We start from the raw sequence: 19,048 nt of genomic DNA on the forward strand, positions 1-19,048 counted from the left end.
GCAGACTTGATTAAACCCTACTCGAACGTTCCCTTAAGCAGCCTCGCTTTCTTGATGCAGAGATGAATGGTGGCTCTTTCCTTGAACATTGTTCTTGGAACTGTTACTGGAACTAGAAAACAGAGTCAGATCTCCCGCGTACATGTAAACATGCTCCATGAAAAGCTGACTCTCATTTGAAAAGCCACAGGGAAGCAATGCTTAGCTGCCCACTAGATTAAATAGTAAAGCTTTTTGTAATCTCTTGTGTGTCTTCTGTTGTGAATATTCAACTTCAGTATTGGACTCTTCAAAGAGGGCCTAACAGTGGGACTGAGAACTGTTATGTTGGGGAACACACAGAAAACGATGATCTGGTTCAGGGTCTCAGCACTGTGATTGTGTGATTGAGTGACGTCTCACTGCTTCCATATCTGTTTTTATTCCCCTGCCAGCAGATCACTGTGGTTTGTGAACATCAAGAAAAAACCAGAGTTTTTCTCTGGCTTGATGGAAGACAGAAGAGAGAAAGAGAGAGGAAGACAAGGAGAAAGCTACTACAATAAGTCCACATGTAAAAACCTACACCCACTTCAAAGACATTAGGGTTGGAGAGATGCAAGCTACACACACTTACATGGTCACCAAAGAAGAACACACAAGTGTACGAGGAAGTTTTGGAAAAAAATGATAATGTTCACAAACAACATGACATATGACTGAAAGTAACACCGGCTTTACAGTTGGGATACACGCATCAAATCACACACAGCTTGTGGGAAGAACAAGGAGTTTGGTTCTGTTTGTTTGTAGTTTTGCTGCCAGGAGAGTCTGTTTGCCACAGTAAGTACTCCAAGATGAACCACTTCAAGGGAACAGTGTGTGTGTGTGTGTGTGTGTGTGTGTGTGTGTGTGTGTGTGTGTGTGTGTGTTTCCCTGTGTCCTGTTGGTCAGACTGTGTGGACATAATTTGATGGCTTTCATGAATGGAGGAAAGTTCTGTGATCTGTATTTGTTTTTCATTTTATTGTCTTTATACCATTACACAGTGTTGTGAATGCGGTGCTTAAAAGGTAAAGTGTTTTTGAAAAATGCTTCCAACAGAAAGAAAAGAAAAAAATCAGCTTGCGAACATTAAAACCTTTTTCTCCAGTCTTCTGCACCACCTGGAAGCCATTCTCCTTCAGTTTCCAAAACTGCACAGTTTCCCAGGGCGTCAGATCCTGTTGTTGTGTCAAAACCCCTAGCGTCTCGCACAAGGTGTCCTTTGGCATCAGTGCTGTAATACACAAGGTGACTAGACTTGTGTAATACACAAGGTACTAGTGACGTCCCATTAAAATGTACTGGGCAGCGTCATTTTTCGAATGTGCAAACCATAATATTGTTTTTGAACCTAACCACATGGGTTTTGTGTGTTGTATCAGTTCAACTAAGTTTTATTCACATAGCACCAAATCAGAACATCAGCCACCTCAAGCCTTTTTATATTGTAAGGTAGAGACCAAGAAAAAGCCCCAACAATCAGGCGACCCCCTATGAGTAAGCATTTGGTGAAAGTGGGAAGGAAAAACTCCCTTTTTACACGAAGAAACCTCCAGCATAAAAAGGCTCGTGGAAGGGCCATGTGCTCGTCGTGTGCTGCGACCTGTAGGTAATATTCATTTTAAGATTTATTTCTGGGGACATTAAGATGTAAAAAGATGTGCAAAGAGGCAAAAACATAGATCAAAAGGAAGCATTACACTTTGTGGATCTGCAAGGATGCAAGTGTGTGTGTTGGTCCCCGTAGGGAAATAACTCCTCTGCATTTAACCCATTCACCCAGTGAAGCAGTGGGCAGCCACCAATGCAGCGACCGGGGAGCTGTAGGGACGGTATCTTGGTCAGGGGAACCTCAGGATACCCATTCAGTGGAGTCAAACCCCCGACCTTCCGATCATGGAGCAACCACTCCCCATGTCTCATTGGTTCTGAGAGACTGAGGAGTAGCGTAAGGCGTTTCGAGCACACCTGCTCTTCAACATGACTACGACCAATGACAATAATATCCATTCAGAACGTCCTGGGAGTTGTACCGGCTCAGTACAAATATCTGATAAATACTTTGAGATACATATTTTTAAACTGGACTTTTCTGATCTTGATTTCAAATAGAAGAAAACACAGTACAATGTACCGTTTTTAAAAAGAAAGAATTTTCCCTATCGGTTATTTACGGATGTTTTTCCGTATTTTTACCATGCATTGAATTTTACCATTTATAGACACCTGTGGTGTTATATCTTGGGTCAAGCAGCCTGAAGTCCTGCTTGTCCATTATGCACCTGCATCATTTATTTGTATCCATCATTTGCTCTTCCTGTGTTACAGAGTCTAACTACCAGATGCTGTCACAGTTGACGATGGCCAACCGTGGGGAAGTGAGGAAGGAGGACCCAGGCGCGGAGCTCTGAATATCAGCAGTGCGTTTATTCACAGTGAATGGAAAAACAACAATAAATCCCCGTGCTCTCCCCTGACTCCCGTGTCGTGTCCTCCCTGAAAAGTCCGTGTCTTTGTGCTCCCCGCTCCCATGTCTTAGCACTCCCCGTGCTGGCTGCTGATGCTCCAGTGATGCCTGGTTAAACCACTTGTTTATTCGTGGGCCGCACATCAGGAGCTCCTCTCATCTCCTCCTCATGTGCCTACATAGCCTGATTGTACTGCATGGTGCGTTTTTGCCAAATAAATCTTCATCAGAGGTTGAAACTCGGTTCTGGAGGCAGAGGTGTACAAACCCATGGCATTACTATAGCAACACTATGACACTCTCCTATTGTGCAAACATTATTATGGGTGTCTTCATGGATGATACGATTGTGGCACAGCCTTATTTTGGACATTTGTGCCACTTTATGGTACAATCCGAGTATAATGCTAATGGTCCATAAACAACAATAATCCTGTTTTATCCTGGATAAAGACAAAGTTTGTGACTGAATGTTTTTGTGCTTAAACCCACTGATCCTGTAAAACCAAAAGTAAAAAGTGAGCAAAGCCTAATGAGCAAGTAAAAAAAATAATTCCAAATGGCACACAAACTGCAATCCCCTGGCTGGGAATTTTTCTGACTAATTACCATGACTGGTGTGTAAAGAAATTTATTTAAATAAAAAATAATAATTTAAAACGGGGCTAAACCAGGATGGAAATTATATATTTTCTTTACATTTATAGCTATTATTACATTTAAAAATAACTTAATAATCATCAAAACTTATGATATGAGCAATTTTTTGATATTACACACCTCAATGGAAAAGATTTGGTTTGGTTGGATTTGCAATAACACAGCTGCACCTCCCCTGTGTCTGGTTTCCTGAATAAAATGTATGTCTGTTCTGTCTCTTGCTGGGTAAAAGAAACAGCAAACTAAAATGCAAGTTGGAGAGAAAGCAACAGAGGGAATGGCAGAATACGGAAAATTCAGGGTGAAAGGGAGACTTCTCTTAGCTGTGACTCTCATCTTTTCTTGAGGATTAAACCTCAGCTATTATCCAGTGGACAGGATGTGGCAGCACACAGCTGAATCCTTAGCTGCAGGTATGACGGATCATCACAAATACTAACAACGGGCAACAACCAGCTAGTGCATAGCCTGAGTAAACAGAGTGGGAGTGCTGTGAAAGTGAAAGAGTGACCGCCCATGTCAAGACTGGATCATGTGCTAAAACAACTGAATAACAGCAATGATGAACTTCGCGCAGGACTTTAAGACAAATCCTGATTCTGTAGGTTGGATGATGAAATTTTTAAGACAATCCACAAACAAAGTTGAAGATAAAGACAAAGTTTGTGACTGAATGACTTTTCGTGCCGGGCTGTCTTATGCACATTTCAATGTTTACTTTTGTTTCTGATCAAACATAATGCATATTGACCTCCCCATCATTTATGGTTTGTGGTAGTAATTTGCAAATTTTCTATTTTGCCTTTAGATGTGAGCATCAGTTAACATACATACAGCAGCATAAAGTTTGCTTAGAAACGATGCAGGGGTGGATGGAAAGATTGACAAAGCAAAGTAACTTAACAGATCATAACTTACTGTATGGTTGGAACTGGACTTGTAGTTGAATCCTTTGCTTCATCGTAGGTCCAAAAAGTGGACAGGTGACAAGTAAATAATTTGGGAAACTTTGCAATTGTCCTCAGACACTCTGACCGGCGTTTGTCATATGAGTGTAGGCTGTCAGATCAAATGCAATCCAGTATCATGGCCAAATGTGTAATAGACATACTGGTCCACTGTGTACATTTCCAGTAGGGGGAGATAATATATTTAAAGCCACAAAGTTAGTAGTGAACTAAGAACGTATGAAGTACATTCCAGAGTCTTTTTCGTCAGAATCGACTAAGCCAGTGGTTCCGAAAGTGGGTGACGCAGAGCCATTGCAGGGAGGGTGCGGTATGAATGAAAAAAAAGAATGCTTGAACAGTGCTAGCATAATGAACGGGGCTGCCACACAAATGCAAAGCAGAAGATGAATTATCGCCAAATATGCTTCCAAACCAACTTCATCCAAACCAAAGACTAGAAAACATGACGAAGCATATCTTGCAATTGGCTTCACCTGCACAACGGTGGTGCCAAGGTAGGTATCCCCCGACAGAATTTGTTTCCCCTGCGTCAGGAGCACGCGCTGGGCTGCTTAAATCACTGGGAAACAGTACCCCACATTCTTGATTTTTAGTTCACAAACACTTCCTATAATGAAAGTTTGGCGATTGTTGCTCTTTATACAGCAAAGCTACAGTGGCATACAAATAATATCAGGCTGATCCTGCCACAATTTGTTCCCCCTGTTTAAGTCACAGACAAACAGTATCCCACAGTTGTTTATGTTTTTAAACCCATTTTGCACAGAGAGGCATTTTTAAAAAAAATGTATTGATAGCAATGTCGAATATTCTTACACAGTCAAAACAACAACAACAATTACAACAACAAAGGTACGAAGATTTTCTTGTAAAACAAAGGGGGCCAAGCAAAAGAAGTTTGGGAACCACTGGATTAAGCTAAGTGGCTAATATGTATATAGATGTAAATGTGTTAATAAACACTCTGTTTAAACACTTTCCTGTGACCATTTTCATGTTGGCTTGAAATAAAATATCTGCCTTGGTTGTTACTGCAACTTCTGCATGCGTGTACATTTCACCTTTGGAGACACAAAGCATTAAAAGGACAAGGTGGACCGGCATGTCTGTTACACACTTTGTTGTGTTGGGAGGATGACGAAGAGCACAGAGTTAAACTACGCAAAGTGGAGGCTTATTTTAATAGATAATGGGTTAATTTTTAATGTTTTAATGTTGCTCAGCAATGGTTTTAAACGAGTTGATGTGGCCCAGCAAAGAGATTGTAGCCTATGAGCATTACTTTAGTATCACTATGTTAATTTGCAGGAAACACACATAAGCTTAAGCAGGTATCAGCAGCTTCAAGTGAGAAGGTACAGCCCAGGGCAAAACTGCTTGTCAAAGTTTATAAAGTGACACATCCTGTAGGGGGTTAAGAAAAATCACATTTAGCTTATCCAGTTTCTTGCAAGCAATGCTTCCAGTAAACTTCAGGGGTTTTTCACTAGAAACTAAATGAGTCTGCAGCTGGAAGCTGCAGGACTTGTTTGTACGGGACTGCTGGCTGGTAAGAGGAAATGTAAGAGCTAATCAAATACTGACATCTGTAGTGACTGAGATTTAATTAAATTGGTGGTTGGTGACAAAAAGCGAATAATGACATTTTGGTGGAAAATAAGGTGAACAAGAAATTATGGGTGTAATTACACTTTAGGCCTCTCTTTAATTCTAGGCATGTGATTCTGCTTGTGCGGGCACGTGCGTTTGAACAAGTGTCAATATTTCCTGGCAGGCTGAATTGTCAGTTGGCATGTATTCTGGTATGTATGAGGTGTGTGAGTTTTTCCTCCTTGCTTGAATGTGGGGTTTCCCTGCGTGATGGCCTGTCAAACATGTGAGAACTGCTCCTGCTTTGTCACTTCTTTTTTAAACTGTCCACAGCGAGCCAAGAGTTTGGGCTGGCAAAGCAAGTCCTGCACATCCAGCTGGAGTGGGAAGAGCTTCCAGAGAAACTTGCTTCTTGCAACTGAACACTGGTACCTCATCAGACTATTTATAGATTTGACACGTTGCGGTTTTCCCTTTGTTTTTATCATGAAGGTGAAGCTCTTTCTGTAAATGGTGTAGAAAGAAATGAGGAGGAAGTTATTTGGCAGTTCGCCCTATTCAGCCTGGGGTTCTGCACGTCTTGTACTTTCAGGTTTATTCGCGTAATTTTTTTCTTCAGAAATTCCCATCTGAGAAGGCTGCACCCAGTGTTTTTCTATTCATCAGCTCTGTGTACACGGGCCAGAACTCCCTCACTTCATTTTCTTTTCCAGTTCCACTGCATAAAATATGGATTATACCCATGGTTGTAATGAGAATTTCTAATCAAGTTAAATCAAAGAAACTTTTAAAAATAGAGGTCAAGTTCCTTCGCCCATAAACACCAATTTATATGTGATGGTTTCAGAAAATTTGGTAGAATTCCTCACTTTCCTCTTAATGTTTTAACCCTCTGATGTCTAAGTCATCATACGTTTTGTTCCCAAAATACCCAGAATTGGGAGAGCAAGTTAATAACAATAAAAAAAAGTTCATATTCTCAATGCCTACGGTTAGAGTTAGAGTTAGCCTTAAGAATGAATAGGGTTGCCACTTTGACCTCAGACGGTTAGTCATTTCCATGGATATGTTGGAATATTGACTCAGTCCTGATAGTAATGCACTGTATTCAAATTTAAATGATGCATTTCATGCCAGCTATTTAAAATATAAAGAATTTAAAAAGGCATATGACTGATTATAACAAAGACTGAATTCACTGAGTTTAATGCTTTCCCTTCATTGATGCTAAATGCATTATCAAGCCTGTAATGCCAAGTGTATAATATCTGATACCTGTACATCATCAGTGTAATTATCTGTGTTTTTGAACCTTAATCCAACCTGCTGTATATATTTTTGTTTGTTTAAAATAAACAGAGAAAATGATTTCATGGTTCAGGCTTTACGGGAATAAAACACAACATAGTGCCACGTTTCAAACGTTCACTGAAGAAACTCGCACAGGTGAAAGAGTCTGCAGGTGGCTGTGACATCTGTCCATGTGCTCAGTGTGAACCTGCTCTCATCTGTGAAGAGAATGGGCACCAATCACAGACAAGTCAGTTCTGGAGTTTGAGCAGAGGTCCTAGTGAAGGATGTTGGGATCTTGCGCTGACCCCATAGAGTCTGTTTCTGACAGTTTGGTCAAAAAAGTGGTCTGAATGGGCTGCAAGCTAAGAAGAGAGCAATCTTGACTGGACATAGGTTTGTCTTGCTGTTGGCACTCGAGTGAACCTGCTGACATGTCAGCTGAAATTGATGTTTTTGTGATTTATGCTTCCTGAAGAGACAGATTTATAGCCCTGAAATTTAACTGACTCTGCGTTACACTGGGATGATCAAGGGTTTCTTAATTTTACTGAGCAGTGAACTTGCACTAAGTCAGGGGAGTTCATCCACTAGTCATTCAAATATTTGTGGTGGGTTGATTAAAAAAAGAAACTGACCAGTGAGAGTCACATTCTGTGTGGTCAACATTAAACTAAACAACAATTTTATTCCTGTCTGCAATACAATAACATTTGTTTTTCATAGGCTCCTAAAATGATACTCCTGTGTGCCATTTTACAGTGGACCACAGGAAGCCCGGCCGCTGACTTCTAGAAAGTTCCAGTGTGTCGAAACTGGCCACACATATCATCAAGAAGCTACTTTCACTTTGACATTGGTCACATACTACAGTAGGGTTCTGTTAAATTCCCTGGTTTATTTAATCCGTTTTTTTACTGTCGTGGAAAAAGAGAAAGTGAGAGAAGAGGTGTGACTCATCGAGAAACAAAACAATGACAGAAAGAAGAAATTGTTGCATAACGTGATCGACTGGTACAGTAAGTATAACAAAGCGGAGAGATAGATTTAGAAATAGAAAATAAGGAATGAGAAGGAAGTAAATATTTAATGAATGAAAAGAAAATGTGAAAGAGAATGCGATAAGCGGCGTGGGTGCTGATGGGAAGATCAAACGGGAGATAAACTGTGGGGATTACTGCAGGTGTGTACACATGTGTGGGGTCATGCACTCCAGGTGAACTCGTGATGATGCGTCTAATGCTCAGCAGGTGTCAGAGTCAAACTGAGTTCAAAGAACAAGCTCAGGCACACAGCTATCTTTGGCTTTATACACTCGTGGGGACCCGTGATTATAGAAAACATCCCCCTAGATGAACATCACGTCTGTCACTGTAAAACTAAGTCTTAATCCTCGAAAACAAAAGCAAGTAAAATGTCCTAAAAGGATCTAAAACACAAATTGGACCTCAGAAAGATAGAAGCAAAACACAGGCGCACACACACAGCGGCACTCATGTGCAGTACAGTAGCTTGACTGCACATATAGCATATTCACTTTGGCTCAGAAGATTACAGGGAGTGCAGAATTATTAGGCAAGTTGTATATTTGAGGAATAATTTTATTATTGAACAACAACCATGTTCTCAATGAACCCAAAAAACTCATTAATATCAAAGCTGAATGTTTGTGGAAGTAGTTTTTAGTTTTAGCTATTTTAGGGGGATATCTGCGTGTGCAGGTGACTATTACTGTGCATAATTATTAGGCAACTTAACAAAAAACAAATATATACCCATTTCAATTATTTATTTTTACCAGTGAAACCAATATAACATCTCCACATTCACAAATATACATTTCTGACATTCAAAAACAAAACAAAAACAAATCAGCGACCAATATAGCCACCTTTCTTTGCAAGGACACTCAAAAGCCTGCCATCCATGGATTCTGTCAGTGTTTTGATCTGTTCACCATCAACATTGCGTGCAGCAGCAACCACAGCCTCCCAGACACTGTTCAGAGAGGTGTACTGTTTTCCCTCCTTGTAAATCTCACATTTGATGATGGACCACAGGTTCTCAATGGGGTTCAGATCAGGTGAACAAGGAGGCCATGTCATTAGTTTTTCTTCTTTTATACCCTTTCTTGCCAGCCACGCTGTGGAGTACTTGGACGCGTGTGATGGAGCATTGTCCTGCATGAAAATCATGTTTTTCACATGACACAGGCCTTAAGGTGATTTCAAGATTGTACAAGGGTATACAAGAGGTTAAGAAGTGGAATACTACCTACATCAAAAAAAAATGGGAAAATGAAACAAATATAGCAATATCAGATAACATTTGGTATGAGCAGTGCGCTTTTCAGTGGAGAATTTCTAGTTCTAATACATGGAGATGTTACGGTTGGAAGAGTATCTGTAGGTTTTTTATTACCCCTGCACAAAGTAAACATTATTTTAATCACTCTAATTGCTGGAGAAATTGTGGGGCCCAAGGAGTAAAACATTTTCATCTGTTCTGGTCTTGCCCAAGGATCAACATTTTTTGGGTATTGATCCACTCTGAGTTGCAGATTATTTTTGGTATGCAGCTTCCCTTTAATTGGGACGAACTTTTGTTTGGATATTTATACTCAGTAAATGTAGATAAAATGTCTAAGCAGTTGTATGGTATCCTGAGTTTGGCTGCCCGTAAAATTATTACCAAGAAATGGCTTAGTGCGAAAATTCCATCACTGGGTGATTGGCATGAGACTGTACATGGGATGTTTAAAATGGAAAGAATTACCTTCATTAAAAGACTCCAGTTTGATATATTTAGTGAAATTTGGGGTAAATGGAAACACTACATCCGGTTAAGGAGACCCGATCTTGTTTGAATCTCTGTAACTATATATGCCACATTTCTGAATCGTTATGTGTTTATATGTATATGTTAGTATGTATGAGACTACAAGTGAACACATATGTAAGTAGGTATGTGTATGTATGCTTAAGAATATGGGTGTGTGAGTGAATATGTGTGTGCGAGTACATACACACTAGAGGGTACACCCGTCTGTTTTTCTTATTTTTATTTATTTATTTTTTAATTTACGTCTGTTCTTGATTATATGTTTATTTTGGATTATTTGTGTTTATATAGGTTGTTTAATAAAAAGAGAATAACAAAAAAAAAAAAAAGAAAATCATGTTTTTCTTGAAGGATGCAGACTTCTTCCTGTACCACTGCTTGAAGAAGGTGTCTTCCAGAAACTGGCAGTAGGACTGGGAGTTGAGCTTGACTCCATCCTCAACCCGAAAAGGCCCCACAAGCTCATCTTTGATGATACCAGCCCAAACCAGTACTCCACCTCCACCTTGCTGGCGTCTGAGTCGGACTGGAGCTCTCTGCCCTTTACCAATCCAGCCACGGGCCCATCCATCTGGCCCATCAATACTCACTCTCATTTCATCAGTCCATAAAACCTTAGAAAAACCAGTCTTGAGATATTTCTTGGCCCAGTCTTGACGTTTCAGCTTGTGTGTCTTGTTCAGTGGTGGTCGTCTTTCAGCCTTTCTTACCTTGGCCATGTCTCTGAGTATTGCACACCTTGTGCTTTTGGGCACTCCAGTGATGTTGCAGCTCTGAAACATGGCCAAACTGGTGGCAAGTGGCATCTTGGCAGCTACACGCTTGACTTTTCTCAGTTCATGGGCAGTTATTTTGTGCCTTGGTTTTTCTTGCGACCCTGTTGACTATTTTGAATGAAACGCTTGATTGTTCGATGATCACGCTTCAGAAGCTTTGCAATTTTGAGACTGCTGCATCCCTCTGCAAGATATCTCACTATTTTTGACTTTTCTGAGCCTGTCAAGTCCTTCTTTTGACCCATTTTGCCAAAGGAAAGGACGTTGCCTAATAATTATACACACCTGATATAGGGTGTTGATGTCATTAGACCACACCCCTTCTCATTACAGAGATGCACATCACCTAATATGCTTAATTGGTAGTAGGCTTTCGAGCCTATACAGCTTGGAGTAAGACAACATGCATGAAGAGGATGATGTGGACAAAATACTCATTTGCCTAATAATTCTGCACTCCCTGTATTCAAGATTTGATGACGCTTTCATATAAAAAACCCTTTGACCTGACATGAAAGCCAACTGTGATCCATCATCTCACAGTGGGTAATACACTTCAGACTACTGACATAATGCAGGCTTCCTTTCAAATGTTATGAACAGTGCCATGTAACTCTATTTTATGTAAAACTTCAGAAAACAGAGGAGTGTGATTGTGTGTACAGTGTCTACTTACGTCTGTCTCCACGTTGGGTGAGTGCTGAGTATTTGCATATGTGTGCATGGGTGGATGTTTGTATCTGTGTGTGCCCGTTTGTCTGTGTCTATATGTCAGGTCGGGTATTAGACGCCACCTCAGGTCGGGTATTAGACGCCACCTCTCTGGGGACATCTTAGGCCTTCCAAGGTATGGACCAAGGTATGGACCCCCCCCCCCCAACAACACTCCACCTGCCAGTGGCTGACACCCTGAGACATCGGTGCATTGGTGGTTCTTGGTGTCCGGGGCTGGGAGCTCAGGTATGCACCGGCTCACTCCCGGTGGCTGCTTGTCAGGGCCCGGCGCCTGTGGCTCGGGGCCTCTGGGCCTGGGGTTCGGTCCACTCTGGCACAGCTGGATGCTGGTGGAGGTCACGGGCATGTCACTGCAACCCCCCCTGGCTTCTGCTCTGCTGCTGCTGTATGACCCCTCATCTGGGGCTCTCCTCAGCTCTTTCTGGGAGAGTGGCACAGTTGTCCCTCTGTTGGTCCCTGTGTTGGACTCTTGTGCTCTGACAGTCTCTGGATGTCTGGAGCCTGGATCTCCTCCATGCCTGCTTCATGCCCTGGAGGACGGGGCTGTGGCCCCTAGCAGATCATTACATGAAGGAACCTTTTAAATACAAGCGCACTCATGCTCACAGGTGTACACACGGGTGCTCACAGACACAAACTACACCTCAAAGCACACTGTGTGATGTGGGGGAGAGAGCAGGATCAATGTCCACAAGGCTGCAGGTCCTGATGGCATCCCCGGGCATGTTCTCAGAGCATGTTCTGAGGAGCTTGCAGGAGTGCTCACAGACATATTCAATCTGTCCTTGGCCCACGCTGTGGTACCGGCCTGCTTCAAATCCACCTCCATCGTCCCGATACCCAAAAACTCCAACCCATCTTGCCTCAATGATTACCGCCCAGTAGCACTCACCCCCATCATCACTAAGTGCTTAGAGCAGCTGGTCCTAGCACACTTCAAATCCTGTCTCCCCCCCACCCTGGACCCCCACCAATTCGCATACCGCCAGAACAGGAGCACAGAGGATGCAGTCTCCATCACACTGCACTCTGTCCTCTCACACCTGGACAACAACAACACCTACGCCAGAATGCTGTTTATAGACTTAAGTTCAGCATTCAATACAATCCACCCCTCACAACTCATCAGGAAACTGACAGACCTGGGCATCAGTTGCCTCATCTGCAAATGGTAACTGGACTTCCTGACCAACTGCCCCCAACATGTCCGGCTGGATAACCGCTGCTCATCTACCATCACAATGAACACCGGTGTACCACAAGGCTGTGTGATGAGCCCTTTCCTCTACTCCCTCTTCAGCCACGACTGCAGACCTGCTGATGGTTCCAACACCATCTTTTTTTTTTTTTTTTTTGCCTGTCCCATTTGGTTCTTTAGCCATCAGAATTGTTGTCTGAAGACCAACAAGGATACCCAATGGATTTACTTTGCCAAATGGATCATCGTGGCATTGCTGTATTGGTCCATTTGGTCGATCTTTGTTTTTATTATTTATTATATTTTATTTTCAGATGTTACAGACGGGACAGACATGAGTGAGAGATAGGAAAGGGAGAAAGAAAGAGGAAGGAAAGGAAAAACAGAAGGGGAGAGGGACAGTGAGAAAGGGGGGGAGAAAAAAAATAAAAATCTCCTGGATCACCTGTTGAGAGAAGAATAGAAAACAAGCAAAAAAAGACCAAAAAAAAACAAACAAAGCAACATACTAAACACAACACCATCGCATTAATCTAGCTAAGTGTAAACAGCAGTAAATACTAAATATTCAATGTTGTTGTGCAGCACGCAGGACAGATGTGCTTCGAAGTAGCAGCCAAGAAAGGTGTAATTTGGGTCTACGAGCAGTGAACACCCGTGTGCATACCTGTGTGGATCAGCGCGCTTGTATTCCAAAGGTTTCTCCATGTAACGATCTGCTAGGGAGTGTGGGGGGGCCACAGCCCCGTCCTCCAGGGTGTGAAGCAGGTATGGAGGAGATCAAAACTCCAGACATCCAGAGGCCCCCAGAACACAAGAGACCATGGAAGACTAACAGAGGGGCAGCCGCGCCACTGTTCCAGTAAGAGCTGAGGAGAGTCCCAGATGAGGGCTCACTCAGCAGCCGCGGAGCAGAAGCCAGGGGGAGTTGCAGTGACGCGCCCGTGAGCTCCGCCGGCCGCCAGCTGTGCCTGAGTGACCGAGCCACAGGCCAAGAGGCCGGGGGCACCCCACCCCCGAAGGGGCCCGAGCGGCCACCAAGGAGTGAGCCGGTGTGTACCTGGACGCCCACCCCCAGACACAAAGAACCACCAATGCACCGACACCTGAGGGAGTCCGCCACCGGCAGGGGAAGTGGTGGTAGGTGGAGATAGGCCTCCAAACCTTGGAGGGCCTGAGGTGTCCCCAGAGAGGTGGCGTCTGATACCCAACCTGACATATAGACACAGACATACAGGCACACACAGACACAAACATCCATTCCCACCCTCATGCTCTCATATGCACTCACTCCACACTCAACCAACGTGGAGACAGACATAAAGAGACGCTGTACACACGATCACACTCCCCAAGCGTACTCTACAAACCGGGTCTAGGTACCCTTGCCCCTGGAGGGGGGAACTGCACCCAGACCCAGGTGGTGTTACCCTTTTCCCTGCGGTGGGGAGAGGCAGACCACCCCGACTCCGCAGCAGCAGGGAGGCCCCACACTCCAGACCGCAGTCGGACGGCCAACTCCACCTAGCCCTCCCGCTCCAGCAGGCCGCAGAGAATGGGGGTGGGAGAAGACTCCAAACCTCCCTCCACCCGCTCATTGTAGTGTTGATGCATGTGTGTTCTAAGGTGCAATTAAAACCCAGGAGGGCATGGAGCTACCTGCCAAGGAGCAGCAGGTAAGCGCATGGTCCCTCCTGATAGCCCTCAATGTCTACGTGTATTTAAAATTGAGAGGTGGGCAACGACGCCAGGGGTGAGGTGTACACCCTGATGGTAATTTGGACTCCGTGATTGTGCCCACCCCCAAGATCCTATATGTATGTTTTATGAGAGTGTGAATAATGTGAATGTCTAAGTTGTGGGATAAAATTGAGGCAGAGGCAGCCAGAAGGGGACAGAGGGGGAGTAGCCTCCTCTGCACCCTGGTGACATACCCCTACTCCAAGGCCCTGCATGTGTGGGTGGTTGTGGTGGAGCGGGAAGAGGGAGGCAGCTGGAGATGGGGAGGGAAGGAAGGGAGGGGCAGGTAACCCATCCCTGGGGCCAGCTCCCCCGCTGACCCCAGTAGGCACTCCCACACTCCGCGACCCGCCAGGGAAAGGGGGCCCAGGCCCATCCAGACCGGGGCCCAGTGCAGCAGCGCCTCCCGGCCCCACAGAGCCCGGGACAGTCCACCCAACACCATCATTAAGTTTGCAGATGACACCACGGTGATTGGCATCATCAGTGACAACGATGAGGCCGCCTACAGGGAGGAGGTGGATCGTCTGGCTGAGTGGTGCGACACAAACAACCTGCTGCTTAACACCGAGAAGACTAAGGAGCTCATCGTAGACTACAGGAGGAATGCTGACCCACATCCACCCATCCACATTAAGGGGACGGCTGTGGAGCGTGTGAGCAGCTTCAAGTTCCTGGGAGTCCACATCTCCGAGGATCTCACCTGGACGACCAACTGCTCCAAGCTGGACAAGAAGGCTCACCAGCGCCTCTTCTTCTTGAGGACTCTGAGGAAGAACCACCTGTCCTCAGACATCCTGGTGAACTTCTATCGCTGCACCATCGAGAGCATCCTGACCAACTGTATAACAGTCTGGTACGGGAACTGCTCTGCCTCGGACCGGAAGGCGTTGCAGAGGGTCGTGAAAACTGCCCAGCGCATCGTCGGAGCACCACTTCCTGCCATAAAAGACATCTACAGGAAGCGGTGTCTGAAAAGGGCTGGGAAAATCATCAAAGACCCCAGTCACCCATCACATGGACTCTTCACCCTCCTGCCCTCTGGGAGGCGCTACAGGAGCATCCGGACTAAGACCACCAGGTACCGGAACAGCTTCTTCCCCACAGCTGTCAGACTCCTGAACTCTGCCTCCTGACATCTGACCCACGTTAACACATGAACTGAACATACACACACCCACAATGGACAACTGTACCCTCAAACACACAATAATAACATGGACTGAACCACCACTCACAACCACTAGCACTTTATATAGCCTCTGTAGGAATTATATCTCACTTATCTTAACTGCACTACTGTATAGCTCTGTGTAAATAATCATTGTGTACATTCGATAATTTTTAACCCTACAACTGTTTACAACTTGCATAGTTCCCATTTCTGTATAGCTGCATATCTCAGATGTCTGTAAAGTTATTTATTTCATATTCTGTATAGTTTTTCATATTTATATCCTGTTCATAACCTGTACATAGCTTACAGCCTGTACATACCTATAGTTATAGAATATTCACAACATACTTCATACCGTGTACATTATAACATACCATAATAGACCCATTTCTGTAATATACTTACATATCTATATTATTGCTAATATATATTGTAATATATCTATATCACTAAAGCACTTCTGGATGGATGCAAACTGCATTTCGTTGCCCTGTACCTGTGCATGTGCAATGACAATAAAGTTGAATTCTATTCTATTCTATTTTTGTTTTGTGCCCTTTATCACTGTTCCTCTTCTCTGCTGTTTTTCTTTCCCTTCCTCTCTTTCTTCCCCCCTTTCCCTTCCCCCAGTCACGTCTGTCCCGTATGTAACAACTGAAAATAAAATAAAATAAACAATAAAAACAAAGGTCAATCAAATGGACTGATACGGCAAGGCCGGGATGGTCCACTTGGTAAAGTAAGAGCATCTTTCTTTGCCTTTAGACAAGAATTCTGATGGCAAAAGAACCAAACGGGACAGGCGAAAGAAAAAAACAAAACAAACAAAAAAAACCAAAACAGCTTTTATATAATGACAAAAACTCCTGAACTCCTGAAGAAGTTTATTTTATAAGCATCAGTCTACTGTATATTAATCTTGGACATCTGCAAGACAAAAAGAGACACATGGACGGTTTCACCAAGAAACTGCTGGTCGATGATGAATTATTGATGAAGGTGGTAATGGAGTCAGTATCAAGTTTTATGTCATCACACTATTGATCAGTGGAAAAAAAAATCTGCTATATGGATGCATATCTGTTTACAGGTTTATGTGTAGTGAATCCATAGATAAACTATATGGAGAAAAGGTTTTTTTATAGGCATCTTAACCAGTGATGGGAATAACAGTGTTAAAAGTAATGACGTTACTAATGCCTGTACTTTTTACAGTAATTAGTAATCTAATAAATTACAGTTTCGATCTTTACAACGCCATTACCTTTGCTAACAAGAAAATGCGGTTAAGGGTGCGTTTTTATTTTTCAACACGCAGACTGTCTTCAGCTTACTGGGACCTTAGGCTGAGGAAGAATAAAGTAGTTATGGTGAACCAATCCCATGACCAATTTAAAATGACATAGCAACAAGATGTTATGTCAACCCAAGACAACCCGAGTCTCCATTTTTGTGTTAAAAGGGTGAACTTCAAACTATGTTTAACTATGTTTAAATTGTATTGATAGGCTACGTAAAACCAGAGTTTTGATTAAAAATATATGCAGTGTTTCTCCTGAATACTATCATCATGTTTACTGCAGAAAGAAATGGTAAAAACTGCGGTTTCTAAGAAAACTCTAATAGTGAATGTCACAGTTGCTGCCAAAAAGTTACTAAGGCCTGCAGGTATCAGGCTTGTGATGTGCTCCTTTATCTTATAGTGGCCAGAAATTAGTTTTTGGCATCTTATTTGATGCAGAATGCCTGATTGTTCTGTACATAGTTTGAAATGTTTATTAAAAAATGCCTTGGTTGCCTTTTTGGGTAAATAGCTGCATATAAATTTGTTGTTTGCAAAACTTGTGCATAGGTATTTAAAATGTAAAATTTATATTTGCATTTCAACTTATGAAATATGATTTGCTAATGTTTGTGGTTTTTACAGTAAAAAATATAACTTTCTTCTACTCTGATTTTATGTTTTTTTTGTCTGATTTTAGATCAATTGTGTTAATACAATGTGTCAAAATGAAAAAATAACCATAACTTCAGACATGTGAGGTTGTGCTGAAGAGAATGATACCAAACAAGGTAAGATAAACAGTTTTTAAGGGTGAAGTGGTAAAATCAAAAGTAGTCGAAGGGTATGATTGGTTAAGGGGTTAAACATTTTTTAAAGTAACAAAATAGTTACTTTTCCTAGTAATTAGTTACTTTTATAATATTGTAACTCAGTTACTAACTCAACTACTTTTTTTGAAGAAGTAACTAGTAACTATAACCAGTGTTGGGGAGTAATGGAATACATGTACCGCCGTTACGTATTTAAAATACAAAATATGAGTAACTGTATTCCGTTACAGTTACCTTTTAAAAAGGTGGTATTCAGAATACAGTTACTTTGTTGAAATAAATGGATTACACATTTTACTATTTCATATGTTAGGCTGTCCCCTCTCTATTTTTAATAAGTCCACACTAGTGGAAACCCAAACAAAACACACATTAAGAGGCTCTAATGCCTGTATCTCAATCTCGTGGACCATGTCACCTCTACTTGCGGCCCGAATAATGACGTGACGAAATATTTTTAAAAATTATTGTTCAAAAAACGGGATAACGAGGGCATGAGACACAGAAGGAGAGCACAGCTGGGACTAACCAAAGCTGATGAGACAAGGGGAAGCAAAACCAGACACACTACACACAGGACAGAGACTATCAAAGTAAAACAGGAAAAACAACAACAGGTATGCACAGACACGAGTTTGACAGAAGACCTCAGACATAGCAACAGGGAGGGGACACACGGGCACACAAAGGAAGCACAGAACCAAAACCCCAAGAACTCTAAGTCTAAATCCAAATACATAATCAGAATAAACCAGAACATAATATCATAATAATGATAAACACAAAAAAGCTGGGTCAAATGACCCAGGACCCTGACAAAAAGACTGCTTTGACAAAAAGCTATAACAAGTTACCTGGTCTGGATCAGTGTTGTCAGGCACCAGGAAGGGGTTTGCTGGGAAGCACTTCATATCCAGGCCTTGGCTCATGGGACTTGGCCAAGCTCAGGAAGAGCCACATAGGAGTCTGGAGTGCATCTGCAGGCCTTGGTGAATCAATCCTAGGTTGGTGAAACTGGTTGCTGGGATAGGGGTTGTCACCTCTTTAATCATAAAACCTTGACTCTATGAAGATATGTAGGTTAATTTAAAACCTTCCAAATCCTGAGGCCTGCCTGATGATCACCAGCTTCGCACGCTATGTAAAGCGCTATACAAATACAGGCTATTTACCATTTACCAAACAAGATATCCATTTGATACTCATGACAGAGCAGGAGGTAGTGTTGATGTTTTCATTTTTAATTCAATTTAATATGGGTTGACATGGACTGAATATAAAGAAGTTAATCTTTGGATGGTCTCGGTTCATAGCTGTATGATGAGTGATGACTGATTGCCACCCATTAAAAGAAACATGATCCCTTTCTAAATATTCTTAACGATTTGTTTTACAGTCTTACTGGAACCCCAAAGGATGAGAGAGAAGTCAAATGTATCCATAATCAATAGAGCAAGTTAGTAA

The sequence above is a fragment of the Aulonocara sp. 'chitande type north' Nkhata Bay genome, linkage group LG3 (genome assembly GCF_057382095.1).
Source record: "Aulonocara sp. 'chitande type north' Nkhata Bay isolate Kocher_YH1m ecotype deep benthic linkage group LG3, A_spYH_male_GT1.1, whole genome shotgun sequence".
NCBI classification, from domain to species: domain Eukaryota; kingdom Metazoa; phylum Chordata; class Actinopteri; order Cichliformes; family Cichlidae; genus Aulonocara; species Aulonocara sp. 'chitande type north' Nkhata Bay.